We start from the raw sequence: 23,927 nt of genomic DNA on the forward strand, positions 1-23,927 counted from the left end.
ATGTGAAACTATTTTTATTATATTATCGGTACAGTATCGCTAACATCCCACCGTTTGATGCTACTAATTACGATACATGCAGACAAGATCGCTCAGTTTTCAACAGAGCGCCTAGGAAAATAGTAAAATTTTGAGATAGCGCTGAGAAGATTAAATGTAACTAACCGTAAGATTGAAAAATTAAAAATTCCAATATTGGGTGCTCAGAAACTGTATTGCAGCAACAGCATCTGTTTAAGAGTATTTGGCGGCGAAAAGTAGCTTTGAGATTTATGGGGAGACACTAAAATAAATATCCTGTCTTTATGAGCTGTCTACGGCATCATTAATGGAAAATATTCATAAGAGTCAACTTTCAAACCTCGCCCAAATATGATTCGCTGGTTTAGGGAACATTTTAACACACGAAAGTTATCCAATCATTGATAAAAATTCTCCAAGGAAAAGCTTAATATCACGTATTCTTTATTGCCGCTAGCCCTGATCTTGGCCTTGACCTTTGAGGGTGATAAGGAGACCTATAAACACCAACAGTGTACACAACATAAAAGCGTAAATCAGCCTCAATAACAAATGAGGCAATTATAGATGTGGAAACCATAATTCTTAATTAATACACTAATGAATAGCGAGAAATGATATTAGAAACCTCATTGGCAATTACGGCTCACTAATTTTACTCGAGGTCAGAAGAACTTATTTCCATGCCATTTCGAAGCTCTCTTTAGCGTTCACTAACAACCGAATTGTCTCCGATCGCATGCAACCGCTGAAACGATCGATTATGTCTTTGCTATAGCATTTTCTACAAAAATTCAGCACAACTACTAGGACGGACGTGAATGAATCAAAAACCAATATATTATGCGCTAGTAATTATCATTTTAACATGAGAGAGGTCAGTGAACTTTAATGCCAATTAAGACTCCTCAAATTCTAAAGAGCATGTGTAAATAACCTAATCTCTCGAAGCGTATTTCATTTTTAAAGTGGCTTGGTCTATGTATTATTTTAATTTCACTCCCAATAAATAACAAGAAAGAAAAATAAGAATGCTTAATAAAAACGAGTCATAAACGATCAAATCGGTGATTATGTAATCAAGAATGCGACCATACGATGAGTTAGAAAGAAATGGTTTATGCCATAGCAGGTGCATTGATTAGGAAAATTATCCTCCTATTATATGGACGAGCAATTTAATTCCCATTCGATACTATAATAAATAATTTATTCTATTAAAAATTACGCCGAGCATCTAAATGAAAGATCAACAATAGAGAAACAGAGCTCGTAAAGTATAGGTACTACATGTATGAAAAGTATATGCGATTATAATGGAATGGCAATGGCATGGAATAGCAATTTTTCAAGTATTTTTTACTTTTAGTAGAACGGAAACTTCAAGTGCAGGCTGACAGGACATATTTATCGGGAATAAAAATAGAATATAATCCGTTACTGCACTAAATATGTACCCATGGGGTAATACCAGTTCCACGGAAAGCAAGAGCAAAGGTATTTCATTCGGGTCCTGTCTCTGTGGTAACGAAACGTCCTCTCAAAGCTCGTCATCGAACGACGAGGGGTAATCGATGATGGGCACACTGTGGCTTCCATGCAATCTTTCACTTCTAGAATCCTTGGATAGGCCGGCGATATCATTATATTTACAGGAATCCTTCGGCCGTTCCGTGACCTCTTCCACCGATAATCGGGCTTGCAGTATGTCATGAGGAATCCCATATTAACATCAACAGAATATTTTAAAACGGAAGATGAAACCATAAATTATTCTCCAGCATATCGTGCCATGGCGACCTAATCTTGAAGAGTGACCCCAAGCGACAGACCTCGAAAGCCGAGGGCAAGATGGGTGTCCGCCGGCCTTCAGGCGAGTCACCCATAGACGCTGCCAATATCAATTTTTTCACACCATCGGCAGTTGAATATCTTCGGTTGGCTTGCATCGCGACGAGCATCAAACTTGCTGCAGCGAATCACATGCGAAACTATCCACCTGGAGCCGACACTACTAAATCAACGTGTTTCAGTCCCTACCGATTGAGACAATAACTGTAACGATGGATTCAGAGCGGCTTGGTCTTTCAATCAGATTTCCACAAAAATAAGATAGCATGAATGCCCGCAGTATTCAAAATATAGGAAAATTTAACGCTAATTTTTATCTACGAGAACACATTAATTGTGGAGCACGCTAGAGTTGCGATATGTAACACTTCGAGCTAACTATATAACTTTCTTCGAGCTTAATCCCATTGTATCCACACCAGTTTCACTTCCATTTTCAAAAACTCTTCACTTATTTTACAGTGCTTGCGAGATGTTATATTTTTCATCAGTAAAATGAAACGATTTTCTTTAGAAGATAATGCAGTTTCACAAAAATCTAGTGACATTTTTTCCCTTAATTCCACAATTGTACTGTTAGCGACACACAATTTAGCAAACGATATAACTTATCAAAGAAGAAACAGTAGTCATTAACTCAATTTATATATAAGCCGCCTCAGTAGGCGTGTGGCGGGGGCTGTCAGGACACCCAACTGGATATGTATCAAATGAAAATAAACTGGTGGAATCACGGAAGTGGTCACGTTGGATATCTCCCATATTATTATATTACTCTGTTATACTATAATATAACATATATACTATATATAACAGGTTATATATTAATGTGGAAGTGCTTCTGGAAGAAATTCTCCATAACGTAGCTTTAATCATCCAAATTTCTAACATCCAACTCAAGTATCAACTAGGGAATTGTTAATACGTAGTACAAGGCATCTTCAGAACGTCAAATCATTATTGCTCATTAAAATAAACTTAAAAGTCTCCTGTGAGCCACTATTGAGCAGTGGGGAAAACACAGGTAGATACATGCCTCGATGATCAGGTCGAAAAACCAAAACTATTTATTTAAAAAAAACTAAGCTATTTCTATCGACAAATGAGCAGAATTTATGACGGCAGAGGTGTCGGAATTTGAATTTAAGACGTATCTTGATTTTTGTTGTCTGACAGCGGTCCATAGCGACTGCCACCCCTCATTCAGCGGGGCTTTCATCGCTGCTTGAGGAAACGTTTGGTATTCTGGCAAACTTCCATTTGCATTTTCGAAAGACATCCACTTTCCAAGGCATCCTCTTACGCTCTTGAGTGCCCATAACTTCTGTTTCTTCACGTCTACCGGTTGCTCTGGCGCCCAATATTACAAAACGAGGAAAGAGAAGCCGAAATCACAATTCTACGCGATACGTTTGTGAATAACTTGGCACCATTGATCGTGAATCCGTACAAAGTTACTTTTTGCATATAAAAATATCTTAATATTGCCACTGAACAGTCCAAGGTCATTCTGTCACTTTTTATCCATTATGAACAATATCTTACTGATTTTTACGGAACATATATCTATAGTTATATGACTAAGTCATCAAATATAAAGATAAAATACCCGACGTTTCACACAAAACTATCTCCACTCCTCAATCATGGATTACGAAGAGAACGTTAATTTCATGGCCAATAATTTCTTTCACTCATTAGACTGCTTAATTGCTATAACTGCTATTCAAGGCTCATGACGACCAGTAATTACTAGAGCTCTCAAAGTGCGTACCGAGTATCAAAACTAGGAGCAGTCATTGTCGTTAAAGTTGTGACATTTTAGCCTAGAAAAGGCGAATAAAATCAACATAAAAGAAAATTATATCAGCGATTTATTAGTTTTTAAAAAATTATGTGCTTGAAGAAAAATATTTTAGTTACATGTCTCATCCTCATATTTCGTGAGTTTAAAGAAAATTTGTTGAAAACTCTCGTTTCAATCCAGACCTGATTATCCTCACAGACTTTTGCGATTTTTTGGTTTTGCTCTTCGGTAAGGCGGGCGGCCCCGTCAGACCGGGGGGGGGGGGGCGGGGGGGGGGGGGGGAAGAGTTGCAGGCCCCCAGCGCCCACATCTGTATTCACCGCTGACGATCCTACGCTAGGCAATCTTTGTAGGTAATTCCTTGCACCCATTTGAACTTCATCATTTTTCCATAAATCCATATTTCCATGAGCACGTGTGTGAATGGCAATCATTTATTTGGCAACGAACGCCCACATTGGGATGACAGGTTATGAAATCGGTTCGGCTGTTAATAAGGAAGGGGAGTGGCTTGCTGTCGGAAATCTTCTATCCTTAGCTAAATACGACAGTGAGACCACGGCCCATTAGAAGGGGAAGACAGCAGTTATTCCATGTAAGTATGGATCAAACTACCACATGAAAACTTCCTCAAACGCCGTTTGAAATTGAGCTCACCGCCACGAAAGTCAACAGTCAAGCTACCCCAAAAATCCAACCCCCTTCTCTCCTTCCCAGCTACGTAGAAAAATTATCATTCCACTTGATAAAAAAGTAACCTTACAACTATTGAGATTTCTTCATCCAGAATTTAACAAAAATGCCAATATTTCGTCTTCTTCATAGTCATCTACCTAATTAGGAGGGAAAAGTTTAGGGAACCTTGATGGTAGCGGTTTGGGCCACTCATAAAAAAATATTTTCAAGTCAAAATGATGTCACTTACTTCGTCCAATTACAACATCGTCAATTTTTATAGGAGTGTGGCATTTTTTAGTGTCCCCCCCCCCCCAAAATTTTCTGGTACCCCCCCCCCCAGAAATTCCTCGAACTTCCTCGAACTTCCTCCGAACTTATCCGCAGAACTTCTCCCGCCAAGAACTTTTCGCGCTAAGGTTTTTTCGCGCAAAGGATTTTTTGCGCAAAGGGTCCCTGTAGCAAAGTGCCCTGTCTCGCAAAATCCTGTCTCTGGAAAATCCTGTCTCTGGAAACAGTCTCTGAAACAGCCTCCGAAGCAGCCTCCGAACCAGCCTCCGAACCAGCCTACCTGCAATGCAAGACTTATATAGGACTACTGCGGAGAAATACTTCTCCTTGGCAAGCAAGGGGAAATCGGTGCTAAGGCCTTAGTATTGCACTTGGAGTGAGAAGTTTTACCATTGTCCTATCACAAACTCTCTCTCCCTCCAACACCTCACCCCAGTATCTCCTTCCCCTCCATGTGTTCCAATGAACGATTCCTCTGAGGTCTCCAACCCAGATGTTGAGGGGAAAATTCTGGGTGCTGGCTTTGTCTCAAAACCAGGGAATGGTGTTTTGCGGAGCGGCCGTTTCTGCAGGGGCAGTGACGCATCAGTGGGCGGTTGTTGAATTCGCCTGGCTACCCCTCCACTCCCTGGAAGAAGCCCTCCCCTCAAATGCTGTCTCGCCTTGCTTAGGCGAGCCCCTTTTTCTTCCTGACCTGCATGGGAGTCACATGTCTTGTGAGCCATGGCATATTTAGAGCAATTTTCTGCTGGTAATGTTTCCTTGGGATCATGAATTTACTATCATTGTTTTCTGTAATACTTCTGATTTTTTTTGAATACTCTACTTTGAATAGATATCGTACGGTAATAACTCGTAAATTATTTTTTGGCTACCTTTTTCTTGTGAGCTGTTTTTCTTGTTTGTGGAGTCTTTTCCCTGATCCAGCATGTGACCGACGGTTGGAGTATTTCCCCTGTCTGGACTTACGTGAAAAATCAACCAGATTTTACGACGTAACGTAACATATTGGTAGCAGAGCGTGGTTCGATTTCCTGTCCTTTCGTCGAGGTCTCCGAGTACTGGACAATGGTGACAATTCTCCACTATTTCTCCACTTTTTGCAGTTTCTGGTTGTTTCTCCTCTTAAAAGTGAGTTATTTTATGTTCCATTAAGTGCTTTTTGGTTCGTGTGGGATTACGTGACTAGTGTTGCCGACTTTTCCTCGTGGTCCTATGCCATTTGACATTAATGTTCGTAATGCTCGTAATGTTCTTGATAATTTGGATAGCAGCTAGTTATTCTCGCACCCCTCTTTTCTTATTGGATTCTTCCAGTAATGAGAGATAGTTTTATTTCTCGCTTTTTCTCTCTCTCTTTCTCGTTGTCGTCACTTCACTTTTCAAAATGCCTGGAGGTACTGAAAACCCGTACGAGAAAACTTATTTAACCACGGGCGAGGATCGTAAGGCCAGGGGTACGGCTAATGTGTCCGTAGGAAGTGAAGTTTCTAATAATGAACGGGAATCTTCTTTAGAAGTGGTTCCACCTCGCCCAACGCACGAGGAAAGCAGTGATTTTCACGTCTCTCACGAAATGTCTGCTTCTCAGACATTGCCAGTTTCTGAAGGGTTAGTGATTGTCAAACAATTACTCAGTGATTTTCCGCCATTTGAAGTGTCAAACAGTGAGAATTGGTTTAATTTCATGTTAAAAGTTAATGAAATCGTTTCTTTGTCCTTGGTTCCTCTGTCAACGTTATTGTACCTTGTAGTATCTAAACTACCTGCCAGCTCTCGTCATTTTTGGTTGTCTATGTTAAACTTGAATCTCGCATGGTCTCAAATCACAGAAAAAGTTTGGGCTAGAATTGTTAGTGACAGAGAGTTTGATCGTTTGATCGCTACGAAAGTTAAAAGATTTCAGTTCCCTCGCGAAACGCCCCACGATTTCGTGTGTTCTGTGCGTAATGCCACTCAGGTGCTGGGTTTGCAGTATTCCGAGTCTTCTATTGTGCGACTCATTATTCAAGGGTTAAATCCTTTAACAAAATCTGCAATTATGTTCTCAAATCAGCCTAACACATTTGTAGAATTGGACTCTGTTATCACGCAGGCTTCTAAACATTTAATGGACTGTGCTGAATATTCCAACACTTTCCATCGTATCTCTAGGAATCCGTCTTCTGTTGCCTCTTCCAGTGCGCCTAGGGAAGTTTCTTTTCCTATTAATTGTTCTTACTGTCATAAACCTGGCCACAAAGTGAACGAGTGTCGCAAAAGACGACGATTTACTCAGCCTGCCGTGAGTTTGATGAGCGTCCGTGACAAGTGTTCGACTCGATTGCCAATATTATCTATTAATCTTCATTCTATGCCATGCCAGGCTTTAATTGACACTGGGTGTTCAGTTTCACTGTGTGATGAAGATTTCTTTGCTTCTCTGAAATGTTGCCGGAGAAAGGTTATTCGTAAGAATGTTGACGTCGATTTAATCACTGTGTCGGGGCAGCCTTTTCATATTAATTCCTCTGTCTCACTCAAGGTTCAAATAGGCAAGTTTTCTTGGAACCACGTGTTTTATCTAGCTAAAATCCCATTTCCCGTGTTACTGGGTGTGGATTTCATTTGTAATTCAAAGATGATTATTCGTCCGGCGAACGTCAGTTTTGAAATTGCCCCGAATTCTCTTTTTTCTTTTACGGACAATTGCGAAGCGTTTAAATCGGCGCCAGTTAGTAACTCATCCGAATCACATGTTCTGTCGTCCACTGAAATTACGTTGTGTGATAAGTTGAAGGGTTTATTGTCAAAGTATCCTGATGTGATTTCTCAAGAATTGGGGGTCACATCTGTTATGACCTACGAAATTGAACTGCTAGATTCTACTCCGATTCGATCCCATCCTTATTCATTGTCACCTCCAAAGGCAAATTTAATGAAGAAGCACATCCAATCTTTACTTGATAAGAAAGTGATTGAGGTTTCCAATTCAAACTGGTGTTCGCCAGCTTTTCTAGTGCCTAAAAAGGATGGATCTGAAAGATTAGTGGTTGATTACCGTAAGTTGAACAAAGTTGTTAAATCGGACGGTTATCCTACACCTTCTGTTGAACATGCATTCCAATATCTTGCTGATGCAAAATATTTTACTGTTCTTGATCTCAATTCTGCCTTTCATCAAATACCATTATCTGAGAATTCTAAGAAATTAACTGCTTTTGTGACGCCGTTCGGAGTGTACCAGTATAATAGATTGCCATTTGGTTTTGTAAATTCTCCTCAAATATTCACTCGTCTCATTAATGAAGTATTGGGCGATTTGAAATATTCATGTGTTTACCCATATATTGATGACTTGTGTATCTATTCCAAGTCTGCTGAAGACCATGTATCTCATGTTAATGCTGTCCTCAACAAACTACGCAGTGCCGGTTTGACGGTGTGCGAGGACAAGGTTAAGCTTGGTGTGGAATCACTCACTTTTCTGGGCCATCTCATCACAAATGGAACCTTGCAAGTTGATCCTGAGAGAGTGAGACCAATTGAACAATTCCCAGTTCCCAGAAATGTGAAGGAAGTGGCCAGATTCATTGGACTTTGTGGGTTTTACTGCAAGTTTATTCCAAGGTATTCTGAAATCTCTATGCCACTGAATCGCTTGAAACGTAAAAATGTTCCTTTTCAATGGACAGCCGTTGAAAATGAGGCTTTCTGCCAGTTGAAGAAAGCTCTCACCAATCCACCAGTGTTATCTTTCCCTCGATTTGACGAGGAATTTCATTTATTTGTCGATGCCAGTAATTTGGCGGTTGGTGCCGTTCTGAATCACAAAGTAAATGGTGATTTTGTCCCTGTGGCTTTCGCTAGTAAGGCACTCTTGGAACATGAACGTAAATTTTCTTCTTATGAATTGGAGTGTCACGCAATTCATTTTGGAATTCAAAAATTCAGTGTTTACTTACAAGTAAAACCATTTCACTTGTACACTGATAATGGTGCCTTGACATGGCTTTTCTCTCATCCTAAGCAGTTGGGCAAATTAGGCCGGATGGTTCTTAAATTATCCTCTTATAAATTCACTGTGCATCATGTTCGAGGATCAGCTAATTCTGTCGCAGATTGTCTTTCTCGCATTGAGCCATCCTCATCTACAAATAGTCATTTAGATGTGGAATCAATCACTCATAAGGAGTCAGCTGTTCCTTATTCTTGTGTGTTACATAAATTGCCTTTGTCATTCGTTGACATTCGAAAACACCAAGAAACTGATCTCGTTCTAAAGGATATTTTCAATCAGATTAATAATAATTCCTTGAACGACAAAAACTATTTTCTGAAGGGACAGCTATTATGTTATGGGAATTCTAAAATTAAGCGAGGAAGAGCTGTTCTGCCTACGGTCTTGAGGCCTATGATTTTTCAATATTTTCACTGCTCTAGTATGTCTGCTCACTTGGGCATGGCTAAAACTTATGATAAGATTAGCAGACACTTTTGGTGGAAGGATATGAAAAGAGAGGTTTATGACATGGTCAGAAAATGCCATCTGTGTCAAACTTGTAAACCCAGAAATGCTCCACCTCCTGGCATGCTATCATCGAAAAATCCTTCTGAGGTTTGGGAAAGACTTTATATTGACTTTGTGGGTCCTTTACCTTTGACTAAAGGTGGACACCAATATATACTTTCTCTTATTGATGGTTTTTCTAAATTCTGTTTTCTTGAGCCAGTTCGTAAGGCTACTGCTGGTTCAGTTGTTTCAATACTCACTCAAAGAGTATTCCCGAAATTCGGTTTTCCTAAATATTTGGTGTCTGATAATGCACAAGTTTTCAAATCTCATGCCGTTAAGGAGATGTGTTTGCAACTGGGGGTTAAGCAAATTTTTGTTTCTCCATACTATCCCTGTTCTAATCAGGTAGAGAGATTGCATAGAAATCTAAAATCTGCACTTGCTATTTTGTGCAATAATGCTCACCATATGTGGGACTCTATGCTTGCTGACTTAAATTTTGCCCTGAACACTGCCTCACATGAGAGCAGTGGATTTTCTCCTGCCAAAATAATTTTCGGCAGAGAACTTAAGCATCCTTTAATTAATCAGTGGGACATTCCAAAATCTTTATTCGAGAATGATCTCAGCGATAATGACAGACAAGCCTGCCTGAATCATGTTATTGCTAATTTAAAAAAGGCCAGAAACAGGTATAAAGAATCCTATAATAAATCTCACTCCCAAATCACTTTCTGTGTGGGAGATCTTGTTCTCTGCAAAAACCATCCTGTCAGTTCTAAAGGTGAACAGAAAATGGCAAAACTGGAACCTCTGTGGAAAGGACCTTTCGTCCTTAAAAAGTATCTCTCTCCTGTAACAGTTATTCTGGAAGTTTCTCCTGGGAAAGAGAAAATTTGTCATGTTTCTCATTTAAAGGCATATCATGGTGGCATTGCTAATTCCAGTAATTAAAAGGAGAGAAATATCATTGATTTTTTTTTTATTCTTTTTTTAATGAATGCTAATGTTTGCTCTCTCAAATACTATTTGATGCTTGATTTCGGTGTTGTATTTCTATTGATTCCTATTAATATTGTTTTGATTAATGAATAATAAGTCTATTTCTATGCTTGTAATTGAAATTGTTCTGAAATATTGTATTGTACTTGCTTATTCTCATCTGCTTAATTCACTCATGTAATTTAGTGTTGGTCTACTGTGATTGTGAGATGGGGTAAGGTGGAGGAATTATGGGTGCTTGGAGGGAGAGGACGGGAGATTAACTTGGGGGGAAATCCCCGAGATGGCTCGTTTCCAGATAAGCTGTGGAGGTGGCCCCAGTTATTAAGATTCAATTGTGTTTTGTGTCACCTTTTCTCCACCAAGACTTTATGGACATTCTCACAATTCTGGACAGTGATAAGTGTCGTGATTTTGCAGTGTTCAATATTCTATCGATGGCTGAGTGATTGAATTGATCAGCTGATTTTAAGACTGCCTACTGTGTTTTAGTGTGGCTTTTGGCGTTGAGTTGCGACCTTCATCGCCCGACAAGTATGAACTTTCATCTTGTCGCAACCAGCATGTAGCTCTCATTTCTATTGTTAATTGAAGAGTGAAATTTAGAGTGATTTCTTTTGTTGATGCAATATGCAGTTCTCATTTTGTTAGCATCGCCTATGATTCTTTTTTGACTTGTTTAATTAATACTGAGAGATATATATACACATCTTGATTAAATTTAGTCAGTACTTGTTCAATAGCTGACATGAATACCATATGCCTTATAAATTGTTAATAATTATTGGAAAATCGAGGAATTTAGTGCAATCTATTGTCATTTACGTAATCTTGTTGAATTTTGGAGGATTCTTTATTGATAATTAATTATGGACTGATAATATTTACAAACATGGAGGGTTTAAATGGGAGAAATACTAATGCCAATGTATATTAATTAAGTGAGACACATATTATGCTGAATATTTTTGCTGGTATTTTGATAACTAATAATTATTTAGTGAATAACCGTATTTTTGAATAAACTTGTACTTAATGATTATATAATATGGGGTATATATTTTGTTGGTCGACCCTAACTTTCTCTTGGGTTGCAATATGAATTTTGGGTAGAAGTTAAAACCCATTTTTGTCAATCGTTGATTTTTGATAAGGTGGTTGAACCCAACTAATGGGACAACCCAGGGTTCTGATGAACCCAACTGCTTCACCAACCCAATCTTGCCCATTTACTAAGTGGTTGGTTATTGTATTGCTTTACTTGGTTTTAAAAAAAAACCACAAAATATCTCTGATGAGAAAAGGAACATTTGAGTTTGGTAAAGATATCCTGGTGTTATACCAATAAAAATCTTCCCAGTTCCTTCTGGTCGCTGATGATAATTATTTGTAATTTTGATTCACTGTTCACCGAAACAAGCATCACATTATGTCATATTGATTATTAATTTTATTTTCTTGCTATGTAATACTAAATAATTTACTCTATATCTATCAGCAATATTTCTTGTCTCACTCTTGTAATTATGTCATGTTACTCACTTAAGAATTCTGTTGAATTCCAAACATCACTCCTGAGGTTATTATTTACAGAGTGATAAAAATGTATGTTCTTGTCAAAACTATTTTTGAGTGATATTTCTTGAATACTATTGTCTCAATCAATAAACTTTTTATATTCAGTTCAATTCTAACCACTGAATAATGGTTTTTGTGAAATTCATGGGGGTTAAACAGTGGGGGTTCATCCAGTGAAAACCAGTGGACCTGTGATGCCTCGATAAGTTTTCTAGGCATTAATCAGTTCTTGGTGGACGTGTCTTGGTCCCCAAGTTCAAGCAATTTTTGTGGTCATTTTCCTACAGAGGATGTGGCATTTTTTAGTGTCCCCCCCCCCCAAAATTTTCTGGTACCCCCCCCCCCAGAAATTCCTCGAACTTCCTCGAACTTCCTCCGAACTTATCCGCAGAACTTCTCCCGCCAAGAACTTTTCGCGCTAAGGTTTTTTCGCGCAAAGGATTTTTTGCGCAAAGGGTCCCTGTAGCAAAGTGCCCTGTCTCGCAAAATCCTGTCTCTGGAAAATCCTGTCTCTGGAAACAGTCTCTGAAACAGCCTCCGAAGCAGCCTCCGAACCAGCCTCCGAACCAGCCTACCTGCAATGCAAGACTTATATAGGACTACTGCGGAGAAATACTTCTCCTTGGCAAGCAAGGGGAAATCGGTGCTAAGGCCTTAGTATTGCACTTGGAGTGAGAAGTTTTACCATTGTCCTATCACAAACTCTCTCTCCCTCCAACACCTCACCCCAGTATCTCCTTCCCCTCCATGTGTTCCAATGAACGATTCCTCTGAGGTCTCCAACCCAGATGTTGAGGGGAAAATTCTGGGTGCTGGCTTTGTCTCAAAACCAGGGAATGGTGTTTTGCGGAGCGGCCGTTTCTGCAGGGGCAGTGACGCATCAGTGGGCGGTTGTTGAATTCGCCTGGCTACCCCTCCACTCCCTGGAAGAAGCCCTCCCCTCAAATGCTGTCTCGCCTTGCTTAGGCGAGCCCCTTTTTCTTCCTGACCTGCATGGGAGTCACATGTCTTGTGAGCCATGGCATATTTAGAGCAATTTTCTGCTGGTAATGTTTCCTTGGGATCATGAATTTACTATCATTGTTTTCTGTAATACTTCTGATTTTTTTTGAATACTCTACTTTGAATAGATATCGTACGGTAATAACTCGTAAATTATTTTTTGGCTACCTTTTTCTTGTGAGCTGTTTTTCTTGTTTGTGGAGTCTTTTCCCTGATCCAGCATGTGACCGACGGTTGGAGTATTTCCCCTGTCTGGACTTACGTGAAAAATCAACCAGATTTTACGACGTAACGTAACATATTGGTAGCAGAGCGTGGTTCGATTTCCTGTCCTTTCGTCGAGGTCTCCGAGTACTGGACAATGGTGACAATTCTCCACTATTTCTCCACTTTTTGCAGTTTCTGGTTGTTTCTCCTCTTAAAAGTGAGTTATTTTATGTTCCATTAAGTGCTTTTTGGTTCGTGTGGGATTACGTGACTAGTGTTGCCGACTTTTCCTCGTGGTCCTATGCCATTTGACATTAATGTTCGTAATGCTCGTAATGTTCTTGATAATTTGGATAGCAGCTAGTTATTCTCGCACCCCTCTTTTCTTATTGGATTCTTCCAGTAATGAGAGATAGTTTTATTTCTCGCTTTTTCTCTCTCTCTTTCTCGTTGTCGTCACTTCACTTTTCAAAATGCCTGGAGGTACTGAAAACCCGTACGAGAAAACTTATTTAACCACGGGCGAGGATCGTAAGGCCAGGGGTACGGCTAATGTGTCCGTAGGAAGTGAAGTTTCTAATAATGAACGGGAATCTTCTTTAGAAGTGGTTCCACCTCGCCCAACGCACGAGGAAAGCAGTGATTTTCACGTCTCTCACGAAATGTCTGCTTCTCAGACATTGCCAGTTTCTGAAGGGTTAGTGATTGTCAAACAATTACTCAGTGATTTTCCGCCATTTGAAGTGTCAAACAGTGAGAATTGGTTTAATTTCATGTTAAAAGTTAATGAAATCGTTTCTTTGTCCTTGGTTCCTCTGTCAACGTTATTGTACCTTGTAGTATCTAAACTACCTGCCAGCTCTCGTCATTTTTGGTTGTCTATGTTAAACTTGAATCTCGCATGGTCTCAAATCACAGAAAAAGTTTGGGCTAGAATTGTTAGTGACAGAGAGTTTGATCGTTTGATCGCTACGAAAGTTAAAAGATTTCAGTTCCCTCGCGAAACGCCCCACGATTTCGTGTGTTCTGTGCGTAATGCCACTCAGGTGCTGGGTTTGCAGTATTCCGAGTCTTCTATTGTGCGACTCATTATTCAAGGGTTAAATCCTTTAACAAAATCTGCAATTATGTTCTCAAATCAGCCTAACACATTTGTAGAATTGGACTCTGTTATCACGCAGGCTTCTAAACATTTAATGGACTGTGCTGAATATTCCAACACTTTCCATCGTATCTCTAGGAATCCGTCTTCTGTTGCCTCTTCCAGTGCGCCTAGGGAAGTTTCTTTTCCTATTAATTGTTCTTACTGTCATAAACCTGGCCACAAAGTGAACGAGTGTCGCAAAAGACGACGATTTACTCAGCCTGCCGTGAGTTTGATGAGCGTCCGTGACAAGTGTTCGACTCGATTGCCAATATTATCTATTAATCTTCATTCTATGCCATGCCAGGCTTTAATTGACACTGGGTGTTCAGTTTCACTGTGTGATGAAGATTTCTTTGCTTCTCTGAAATGTTGCCGGAGAAAGGTTATTCGTAAGAATGTTGACGTCGATTTAATCACTGTGTCGGGGCAGCCTTTTCATATTAATTCCTCTGTCTCACTCAAGGTTCAAATAGGCAAGTTTTCTTGGAACCACGTGTTTTATCTAGCTAAAATCCCATTTCCCGTGTTACTGGGTGTGGATTTCATTTGTAATTCAAAGATGATTATTCGTCCGGCGAACGTCAGTTTTGAAATTGCCCCGAATTCTCTTTTTTCTTTTACGGACAATTGCGAAGCGTTTAAATCGGCGCCAGTTAGTAACTCATCCGAATCACATGTTCTGTCGTCCACTGAAATTACGTTGTGTGATAAGTTGAAGGGTTTATTGTCAAAGTATCCTGATGTGATTTCTCAAGAATTGGGGGTCACATCTGTTATGACCTACGAAATTGAACTGCTAGATTCTACTCCGATTCGATCCCATCCTTATTCATTGTCACCTCCAAAGGCAAATTTAATGAAGAAGCACATCCAATCTTTACTTGATAAGAAAGTGATTGAGGTTTCCAATTCAAACTGGTGTTCGCCAGCTTTTCTAGTGCCTAAAAAGGATGGATCTGAAAGATTAGTGGTTGATTACCGTAAGTTGAACAAAGTTGTTAAATCGGACGGTTATCCTACACCTTCTGTTGAACATGCATTCCAATATCTTGCTGATGCAAAATATTTTACTGTTCTTGATCTCAATTCTGCCTTTCATCAAATACCATTATCTGAGAATTCTAAGAAATTAACTGCTTTTGTGACGCCGTTCGGAGTGTACCAGTATAATAGATTGCCATTTGGTTTTGTAAATTCTCCTCAAATATTCACTCGTCTCATTAATGAAGTATTGGGCGATTTGAAATATTCATGTGTTTACCCATATATTGATGACTTGTGTATCTATTCCAAGTCTGCTGAAGACCATGTATCTCATGTTAATGCTGTCCTCAACAAACTACGCAGTGCCGGTTTGACGGTGTGCGAGGACAAGGTTAAGCTTGGTGTGGAATCACTCACTTTTCTGGGCCATCTCATCACAAATGGAACCTTGCAAGTTGATCCTGAGAGAGTGAGACCAATTGAACAATTCCCAGTTCCCAGAAATGTGAAGGAAGTGGCCAGATTCATTGGACTTTGTGGGTTTTACTGCAAGTTTATTCCAAGGTATTCTGAAATCTCTATGCCACTGAATCGCTTGAAACGTAAAAATGTTCCTTTTCAATGGACAGCCGTTGAAAATGAGGCTTTCTGCCAGTTGAAGAAAGCTCTCACCAATCCACCAGTGTTATCTTTCCCTCGATTTGACGAGGAATTTCATTTATTTGTCGATGCCAGTAATTTGGCGGTTGGTGCCGTTCTGAATCACAAAGTAAATGGTGATTTTGTCCCTGTGGCTTTCGCTAGTAAGGCACTCTTGGAACATGAACGTAAATTTTCTTCTTATGAATTGGAGTGTCACGCAATTCATTTTGGAATTCAAAAATTCAGTGTTTACTTACAAGTAAAACCATTTCACTTGTACACTGATAATGGTGCCTTGACATGGCTTTTCTCTCATCCTAAGCAGTTGGGCAAATTAGGCCGGATGGTTCTTAAATTATCCTCTTATAAATTCACTGTGCATCATGTTCGAGGATCAGCTAATTCTGTCGCAGATTGTCTTTCTCGCATTGAGCCATCCTCATCTACAAATAGTCATTTAGATGTGGAATCAATCACTCATAAGGAGTCAGCTGTTCCTTATTCTTGTGTGTTACATAAATTGCCTTTGTCATTCGTTGACATTCGAAAACACCAAGAAACTGATCTCGTTCTAAAGGATATTTTCAATCAGATTAATAATAATTCCTTGAACGACAAAAACTATTTTCTGAAGGGACAGCTATTATGTTATGGGAATTCTAAAATTAAGCGAGGAAGAGCTGTTCTGCCTACGGTCTTGAGGCCTATGATTTTTCAATATTTTCACTGCTCTAGTATGTCTGCTCACTTGGGCATGGCTAAAACTTATGATAAGATTAGCAGACACTTTTGGTGGAAGGATATGAAAAGAGAGGTTTATGACATGGTCAGAAAATGCCATCTGTGTCAAACTTGTAAACCCAGAAATGCTCCACCTCCTGGCATGCTATCATCGAAAAATCCTTCTGAGGTTTGGGAAAGACTTTATATTGACTTTGTGGGTCCTTTACCTTTGACTAAAGGTGGACACCAATATATACTTTCTCTTATTGATGGTTTTTCTAAATTCTGTTTTCTTGAGCCAGTTCGTAAGGCTACTGCTGGTTCAGTTGTTTCAATACTCACTCAAAGAGTATTCCCGAAATTCGGTTTTCCTAAATATTTGGTGTCTGATAATGCACAAGTTTTCAAATCTCATGCCGTTAAGGAGATGTGTTTGCAACTGGGGGTTAAGCAAATTTTTGTTTCTCCATACTATCCCTGTTCTAATCAGGTAGAGAGATTGCATAGAAATCTAAAATCTGCACTTGCTATTTTGTGCAATAATGCTCACCATATGTGGGACTCTATGCTTGCTGACTTAAATTTTGCCCTGAACACTGCCTCACATGAGAGCAGTGGATTTTCTCCTGCCAAAATAATTTTCGGCAGAGAACTTAAGCATCCTTTAATTAATCAGTGGGACATTCCAAAATCTTTATTCGAGAATGATCTCAGCGATAATGACAGACAAGCCTGCCTGAATCATGTTATTGCTAATTTAAAAAAGGCCAGAAACAGGTATAAAGAATCCTATAATAAATCTCACTCCCAAATCACTTTCTGTGTGGGAGATCTTGTTCTCTGCAAAAACCATCCTGTCAGTTCTAAAGGTGAACAGAAAATGGCAAAACTGGAACCTCTGTGGAAAGGACCTTTCGTCCTTAAAAAGTATCTCTCTCCTGTAACAGTTATTCTGGAAGTTTCTCCTGGGAAAGAGAAAATTTGTCATGTTTCTCATTTAAAGGCATATCATGGTGGCATTGCTAATTCCAGTAATTAAAAGGAGAGAAATATCATTGATTTTTTTTTTATTCTTTTTTTAATGAATGCTAATGTTTGCTCTCTCAAATACTATTTGATGCTTGATTTCGGTGTTGTATTTCTATTGATTCCTATTAATATTGTTTTGATTAATGAATAATAAGTCTATTTCTATGCTTGTAATTGAAATTGTTCTGAAATATTGTATTGTACTTGCTTATTCTCATCTGCTTAATTCACTCATGTAATTTAGTGTTGGTCTACTGTGATTGTGAGATGGGGTAAGGTGGAGGAATTATGGGTGCTTGGAGGGAGAGGACGGGAGATTAACTTGGGGGGAAATCCCCGAGATGGCTCGTTTCCAGATAAGCTGTGGAGGTGGCCCCAGTTATTAAGATTCAATTGTGTTTTGTGTCACCTTTTCTCCACCAAGACTTTATGGACATTCTCACAATTCTGGACAGTGATAAGTGTCGTGATTTTGCAGTGTTCAATATTCTATCGATGGCTGAGTGATTGAATTGATCAGCTGATTTTAAGACTGCCTACTGTGTTTTAGTGTGGCTTTTGGCGTTGAGTTGCGACCTTCATCGCCCGACAAGTATGAACTTTCATCTTGTCGCAACCAGCATGTAGCTCTCATTTCTATTGTTAATTGAAGAGTGAAATTTAGAGTGATTTCTTTTGTTGATGCAATATGCAGTTCTCATTTTGTTAGCATCGCCTATGATTCTTTTTTGACTTGTTTAATTAATACTGAGAGATATATATACACATCTTGATTAAATTTAGTCAGTACTTGTTCAATAGCTGACATGAATACCATATGCCTTATAAATTGTTAATAATTATTGGAAAATCGAGGAATTTAGTGCAATCTATTGTCATTTACGTAATCTTGTTGAATTTTGGAGGATTCTTTATTGATAATTAATTATGGACTGATAATATTTACAAACATGGAGGGTTTAAATGGGAGAAATACTAATGCCAATGTATATTAATTAAGTGAGACACATATTATGCTGAATATTTTTGCTGGTATTTTGATAACTAATAATTATTTAGTGAATAACCGTATTTTTGAATAAACTTGTACTTAATGATTATATAATATGGGGTATATATTTTGTTGGTCGACCCTAACTTTCTCTTGGGTTGCAATATGAATTTTGGGTAGAAGTTAAAACCCATTTTTGTCAATCGTTGATTTTTGATAAGGTGGTTGAACCCAACTAATGGGACAACCCAGGGTTCTGATGAACCCAACTGCTTCACCAACCCAATCTTGCCCATTTACTAAGTGGTTGGTTATTGTATTGCTTTACTTGGTTTTAAAAAAAAACCACAAAATATCTCTGATGAGAAAAGGAACATTTGAGTTTGGTAAAGATATCCTGGTGTTATACCAATAAAAATCTTCCCAGTTCCTTCTGGTCGCTGATGATAATTATTTGTAATTTTGATTCACTGTTCACCGAAACAAGCATCACATTATGTCATATTGATTATTAATTTTATTTTCTTGCTATGTAATACTAAATAATTTACTCTATATCTATCAGCAATATTTCTTGTCTCACTCTTGTAATTATGTCATGTTACTCACTTAAGAATTCTGTTGAATTCCAAACATCACTCCTGAGGTTATTATTTACAGAGTGATAAAAATGTATGTTCTTGTCAAAACTATTTTTGAGTGATATTTCTTGAATACTATTGTCTCAATCAATAAACTTTTTATATTCAGTTCAATTCTAACCACTGAATAATGGTTTTTGTGAAATTCATGGGGGTTAAACAGTGGGGGTTCATCCAGTGAAAACCAGTGGACCTGTGATGCCTCGATAAGTTTTCTAGGCATTAATCAGTTCTTGGTGGACGTGTCTTGGTCCCCAAGTTCAAGCAATTTTTGTGGTCATTTTCCTACAGAGGATGTGGCATTTTTTAGTGTCCCCCCCCCCCAAAATTTTCTGGTACCCCCCCCCCCAGAAATTCCTCGAACTTCCTCGAACTTCCTCCGAACTTATCCGCAGAACTTCTCCCGCCAAGAACTTTTCGCGCTAAGGTTTTTTCGCGCAAAGGATTTTTTGCGCAAAGGGTCCCTGTAGCAAAGTGCCCTGTCTCGCAAAATCCTGTCTCTGGAAAATCCTGTCTCTGGAAACAGTCTCTGAAACAGCCTCCGAAGCAGCCTCCGAACCAGCCTCCGAACCAGCCTACCTGCAATGCAAGACTTATATAGGACTACTGCGGAGAAATACTTCTCCTTGGCAAGCAAGGGGAAATCGGTGCTAAGGCCTTAGTATTGCACTTGGAGTGAGAAGTTTTACCATTGTCCTATCACAAACTCTCTCTCCCTCCAACACCTCACCCCAGTATCTCCTTCCCCTCCATGTGTTCCAATGAACGATTCCTCTGAGGTCTCCAACCCAGATGTTGAGGGGAAAATTCTGGGTGCTGGCTTTGTCTCAAAACCAGGGAATGGTGTTTTGCGGAGCGGCCGTTTCTGCAGGGGCAGTGACGCATCAGTGGGCGGTTGTTGAATTCGCCTGGCTACCCCTCCACTCCCTGGAAGAAGCCCTCCCCTCAAATGCTGTCTCGCCTTGCTTAGGCGAGCCCCTTTTTCTTCCTGACCTGCATGGGAGTCACATGTCTTGTGAGCCATGGCATATTTAGAGCAATTTTCTGCTGGTAATGTTTCCTTGGGATCATGAATTTACTATCATTGTTTTCTGTAATACTTCTGATTTTTTTTGAATACTCTACTTTGAATAGATATCGTACGGTAATAACTCGTAAATTATTTTTTGGCTACCTTTTTCTTGTGAGCTGTTTTTCTTGTTTGTGGAGTCTTTTCCCTGATCCAGCATGTGACCGACGGTTGGAGTATTTCCCCTGTCTGGACTTACGTGAAAAATCAACCAGATTTTACGACGTAACGTAACAGGAGTATTATCTGTTAGGGGAATAATCTGGAAAACATTCTAGCATTATCAATTCCTTATCCATTTTCCAAAAGAGCCACTAGAATAGCAGTCTTTTCAAAGATTTAGACCGATGGGTCAGATTCAAAAGTACAGTTTTTGAAAACTGTAATAGAGTTGGAAGTCTTCATTCACTACATCCATAATAAAGTATACAACGCAGTTCTACTGCGCACCCGAGTTGATGAAAGCTTTCGTGAATCATAGTGCATATAGAATCTAGTAGATCTTTCAGAGTAGGATGCGTGCTGACTCCTCACTGGCAAATAACTCATACGTCATTCGCTTTCAGAAGTATAGATATTTTAATTGTATCACAATGGGAAGGGTTATCAATTTCTTAGCATTCGCAATTCATCCGCAGTGATGACGTCTCCCGCGAGGGCCGTTGCTTGGGAAACGACCATTGCCCCTTAAGATCGAATGACGCAAATGAGAGATGTTTTCGATGCCTTAGCCAACAGTAATAGGTGCTTCACCGCGTGGGCGGAATCAGCAATGGCAGGGAGATGCATGATAGAATTTTATCGTCTTTTTAATCGACAAATTATCTTGCTTATTTTTGAGACTGTTTTTATCTGACAGGGATGATGAAATTCGATCGGTTTAAGAAAATAAACAAAAAATTAACAAGCTACACATTTTTACGGGTACCTCTATCTCTATTTCTCCCTCATCCGATGATAAATTAGGAATTACTATGCCCCCATTCAGTGACACCAACCAGAAATGTTTTCTCCTAATAATTCGATGGACTAACAAATCAAAAGAAAATAAAAATTACCAATGAAAATAAAAGTGAGCTTAAAAGATATTTTATGATCCAATTTATCTAAATGCTTCCCATGGTGATTAAGAAGAAAGATGTGGCTTTCGGGATGTTTCAAAATTAGAACCTTTCTCGAATGACAATGCATGGTAATTATAAAACTATTTTGACAATCAACGCCTAATACTTTCACTTACGACTTTTTCCACCAAGTATTGAGTTCTAAATCCCACCTTAGTTATTTACCTCTCACATCTTCCTGCAATTGTACGTTTCCTTGCTTCCTTTCAGACTCAATGTAGAACATCACACGCTAATGAAACACCACCCTATAAGTGGTACGGTGGGTAATAGCAACCATTTATGAAGGACCTACCAGGAGGCGCGCCTTTCCTTACGAGGATGCGAAATGAGTTTCTTCGTCACCAATTTATTGCATCCGTTCTCGGCGGCGCCAAAACCTAGAGCAGTCACTGCCCCTCGACTATATCCTGTATCACGTCCTTGAATACACTTACAGGGACATTTTTAGTACCTAATCTGCCAATAATTAGGTGCCTTTTAGTTATTTAACGAGGAAAACTACAATTGGTATTCATGTATTGATATCCTTAATGTTATGGAACTATTCACCAATCACGCATCGTAATCATTCGAATCATTTAAGAAAAATAAATTTAAAGATCCGCAGAATTTGTCAAGAAAAGATTACAAACATATAATAAACCCTACGAAACAGCTATCCAATTCGGTGAATCAATCTTTTCTGCACCTATGGATATGCACCTGGGGATAGGGGATTGGAAAGGTCTTCCTAAGGTAGTTTTGGAACCCTTCCCGCAAAATCTTAAGTACTTATTGAGAAAGTTGAATAAGGTTGCATTGTAAGGGCACACAAATGTTCACAGTGATTTGACTGCCCGAGTTCAAGCCAGCGCTTATTTAATTTCCTTATCGTTCGCGGGGGAAACAAAGTCCTATGCCCGGGGACATATATGGGAGAGAGGGGAGGGTGGCAATGGTCCTAGGACACTTTGAAGTCAGGCAATATTTTTTGCGTTCGAGCTGTCTTCCGCCAGCCTCCTTTCAGAGTCATCGTAGTACTTCATATCCATCTATAAATGCCAAAATTATATTTTTTTTCAAATTTACTTCAAACAAAATATCATCAATCACTGAAAATTACTTAATCTAACCTAACATCCATCTCGCCTCTTCCTTTTGCCAAAAATTTAATCTATGCAAATGTTCGGCAAAATATCTCAGTTATTTTTTTTGTTTCTGTCTGACCTGTAAACGTAGCGGTGAAAATTATTCATTACAAGTGTGTAAATATGAAGAATTTACGGATTCAGGGATAAGTAAACCGACGCGGCTCAAAACCTGATTTCCAAATTCTTCATCAACCAGCGTGGCTCGAAAGTACTCCACTGAAGTGAAAACGCTATACCTTTAACAAAATCAGGCTTCACTTATGGAAGTCATTTACATTCATAATTATGCTGGTACTTTTTTACGCTAAACTTAAATATCGGCACAACAAGTTTCACCGCTTAATGGCATCATCAGGTACATTTAAATAAAATTACATCGTATTAATCCAGGTACATTTTAATTAATCCATTAAAATAATGCCGCATTGCGTTGAAACATGTTGTGCCAATTTCTTGATTGAAGCTTTCGCGGCTCATGATGATTAAAAATAAGTCACATACGCGGGTGTATGCCGCGTGTCGTGATGGAGATAGCCCCGACGTTTCGCGACCGACTGCTGGTCACTTTTTCAAGGGAATAATGTAAGGATTGGGATTTTGCTGCCTTTTTATATTTCAGGTGGGAGGGGTGGGCAGAGGGTGTGGGGTGTTAGGACTGGAGGGGGAAGTTAACGAAATGTTGCGGATGACTGGGTTCCAAGTATTGCTGATTCTTAATCCGGTATCTCTATTGCAGTTGTTCTTGTATTTCTTTATTTCTATGGCCTCGCGGATGAGTCTGGTTTTAAAATGTTTTATCCTCGCGATGACTCTTGATTTTTCGAAGTCGATCGCATGTCCGGTGGCTTCGTGCTCCGCTACGGCTGACTTTGAAGGGTAACCCAGTCGAATGGCCCGCTTGTGTTCTTCTATCCGAGTTTTGACTAAATATAAAAAGGCAGCAAAAACCCAATCCTAACATTATTCCATTGAAAAAGTGACCAGCAGTCGGTCGCGAAACGTCGGGGCTATCTCCATCACGACACGCGGCATATACCCGTATGTGACTTATTTTTACTCATGTTGTGCCAATATTAAAGTTAAGAGGAGAAGTTTTAATATAATTACGCATCTTAACAGGATGAGCCCAGACACACTAAATTAAGTGCAGTACAGTGACGAGAGAGATAACCTGCCTTCATATCAGCTATAAGCATTTCCCACTTCGATGAATTTTTTTACACAAAAAATCTCACATACTTTGGAGAGCAACCACGCGCATAACGATAGAGATGACGAAAATATCCACCATTTAACTTCCAATTTGATAGCTAATAATGATAACGAACTCTGCCACCATTTTTTTACAATGAACTGAGGTACTTAAAAAATAGTATAACAAAAACAAAATATAAAAATCTAAAAACTCACCCCATTGAGAAAGAAATAATATTATGCAGTGATATATACCGGCGACCGTGCAATTAGTTTTTCGTTACATAAATTAAATTTAGTTTTAGCCTATAATACAGTAAT

The 23,927-nt window shown here is 39.1% G+C and overlaps 1 protein-coding gene across 4 annotated transcripts in view; it reads right to left on the reverse strand.

Annotated features, from left to right (window-relative positions):
• The window catches only part of LOC124159055 (adenylate cyclase type 2-like), a 107,125-nt gene that overhangs the window by 44,090 nt on the left and 39,108 nt on the right, over positions 1-23,927 (reverse strand). The gene's annotated exons all lie outside the window — the stretch shown is intronic.

The sequence above is a fragment of the Ischnura elegans genome, chromosome 1 (genome assembly GCF_921293095.1).
Source record: "Ischnura elegans chromosome 1, ioIscEleg1.1, whole genome shotgun sequence".
Taxonomy (NCBI): Eukaryota; Metazoa; Arthropoda; class Insecta; order Odonata; family Coenagrionidae; genus Ischnura; species Ischnura elegans.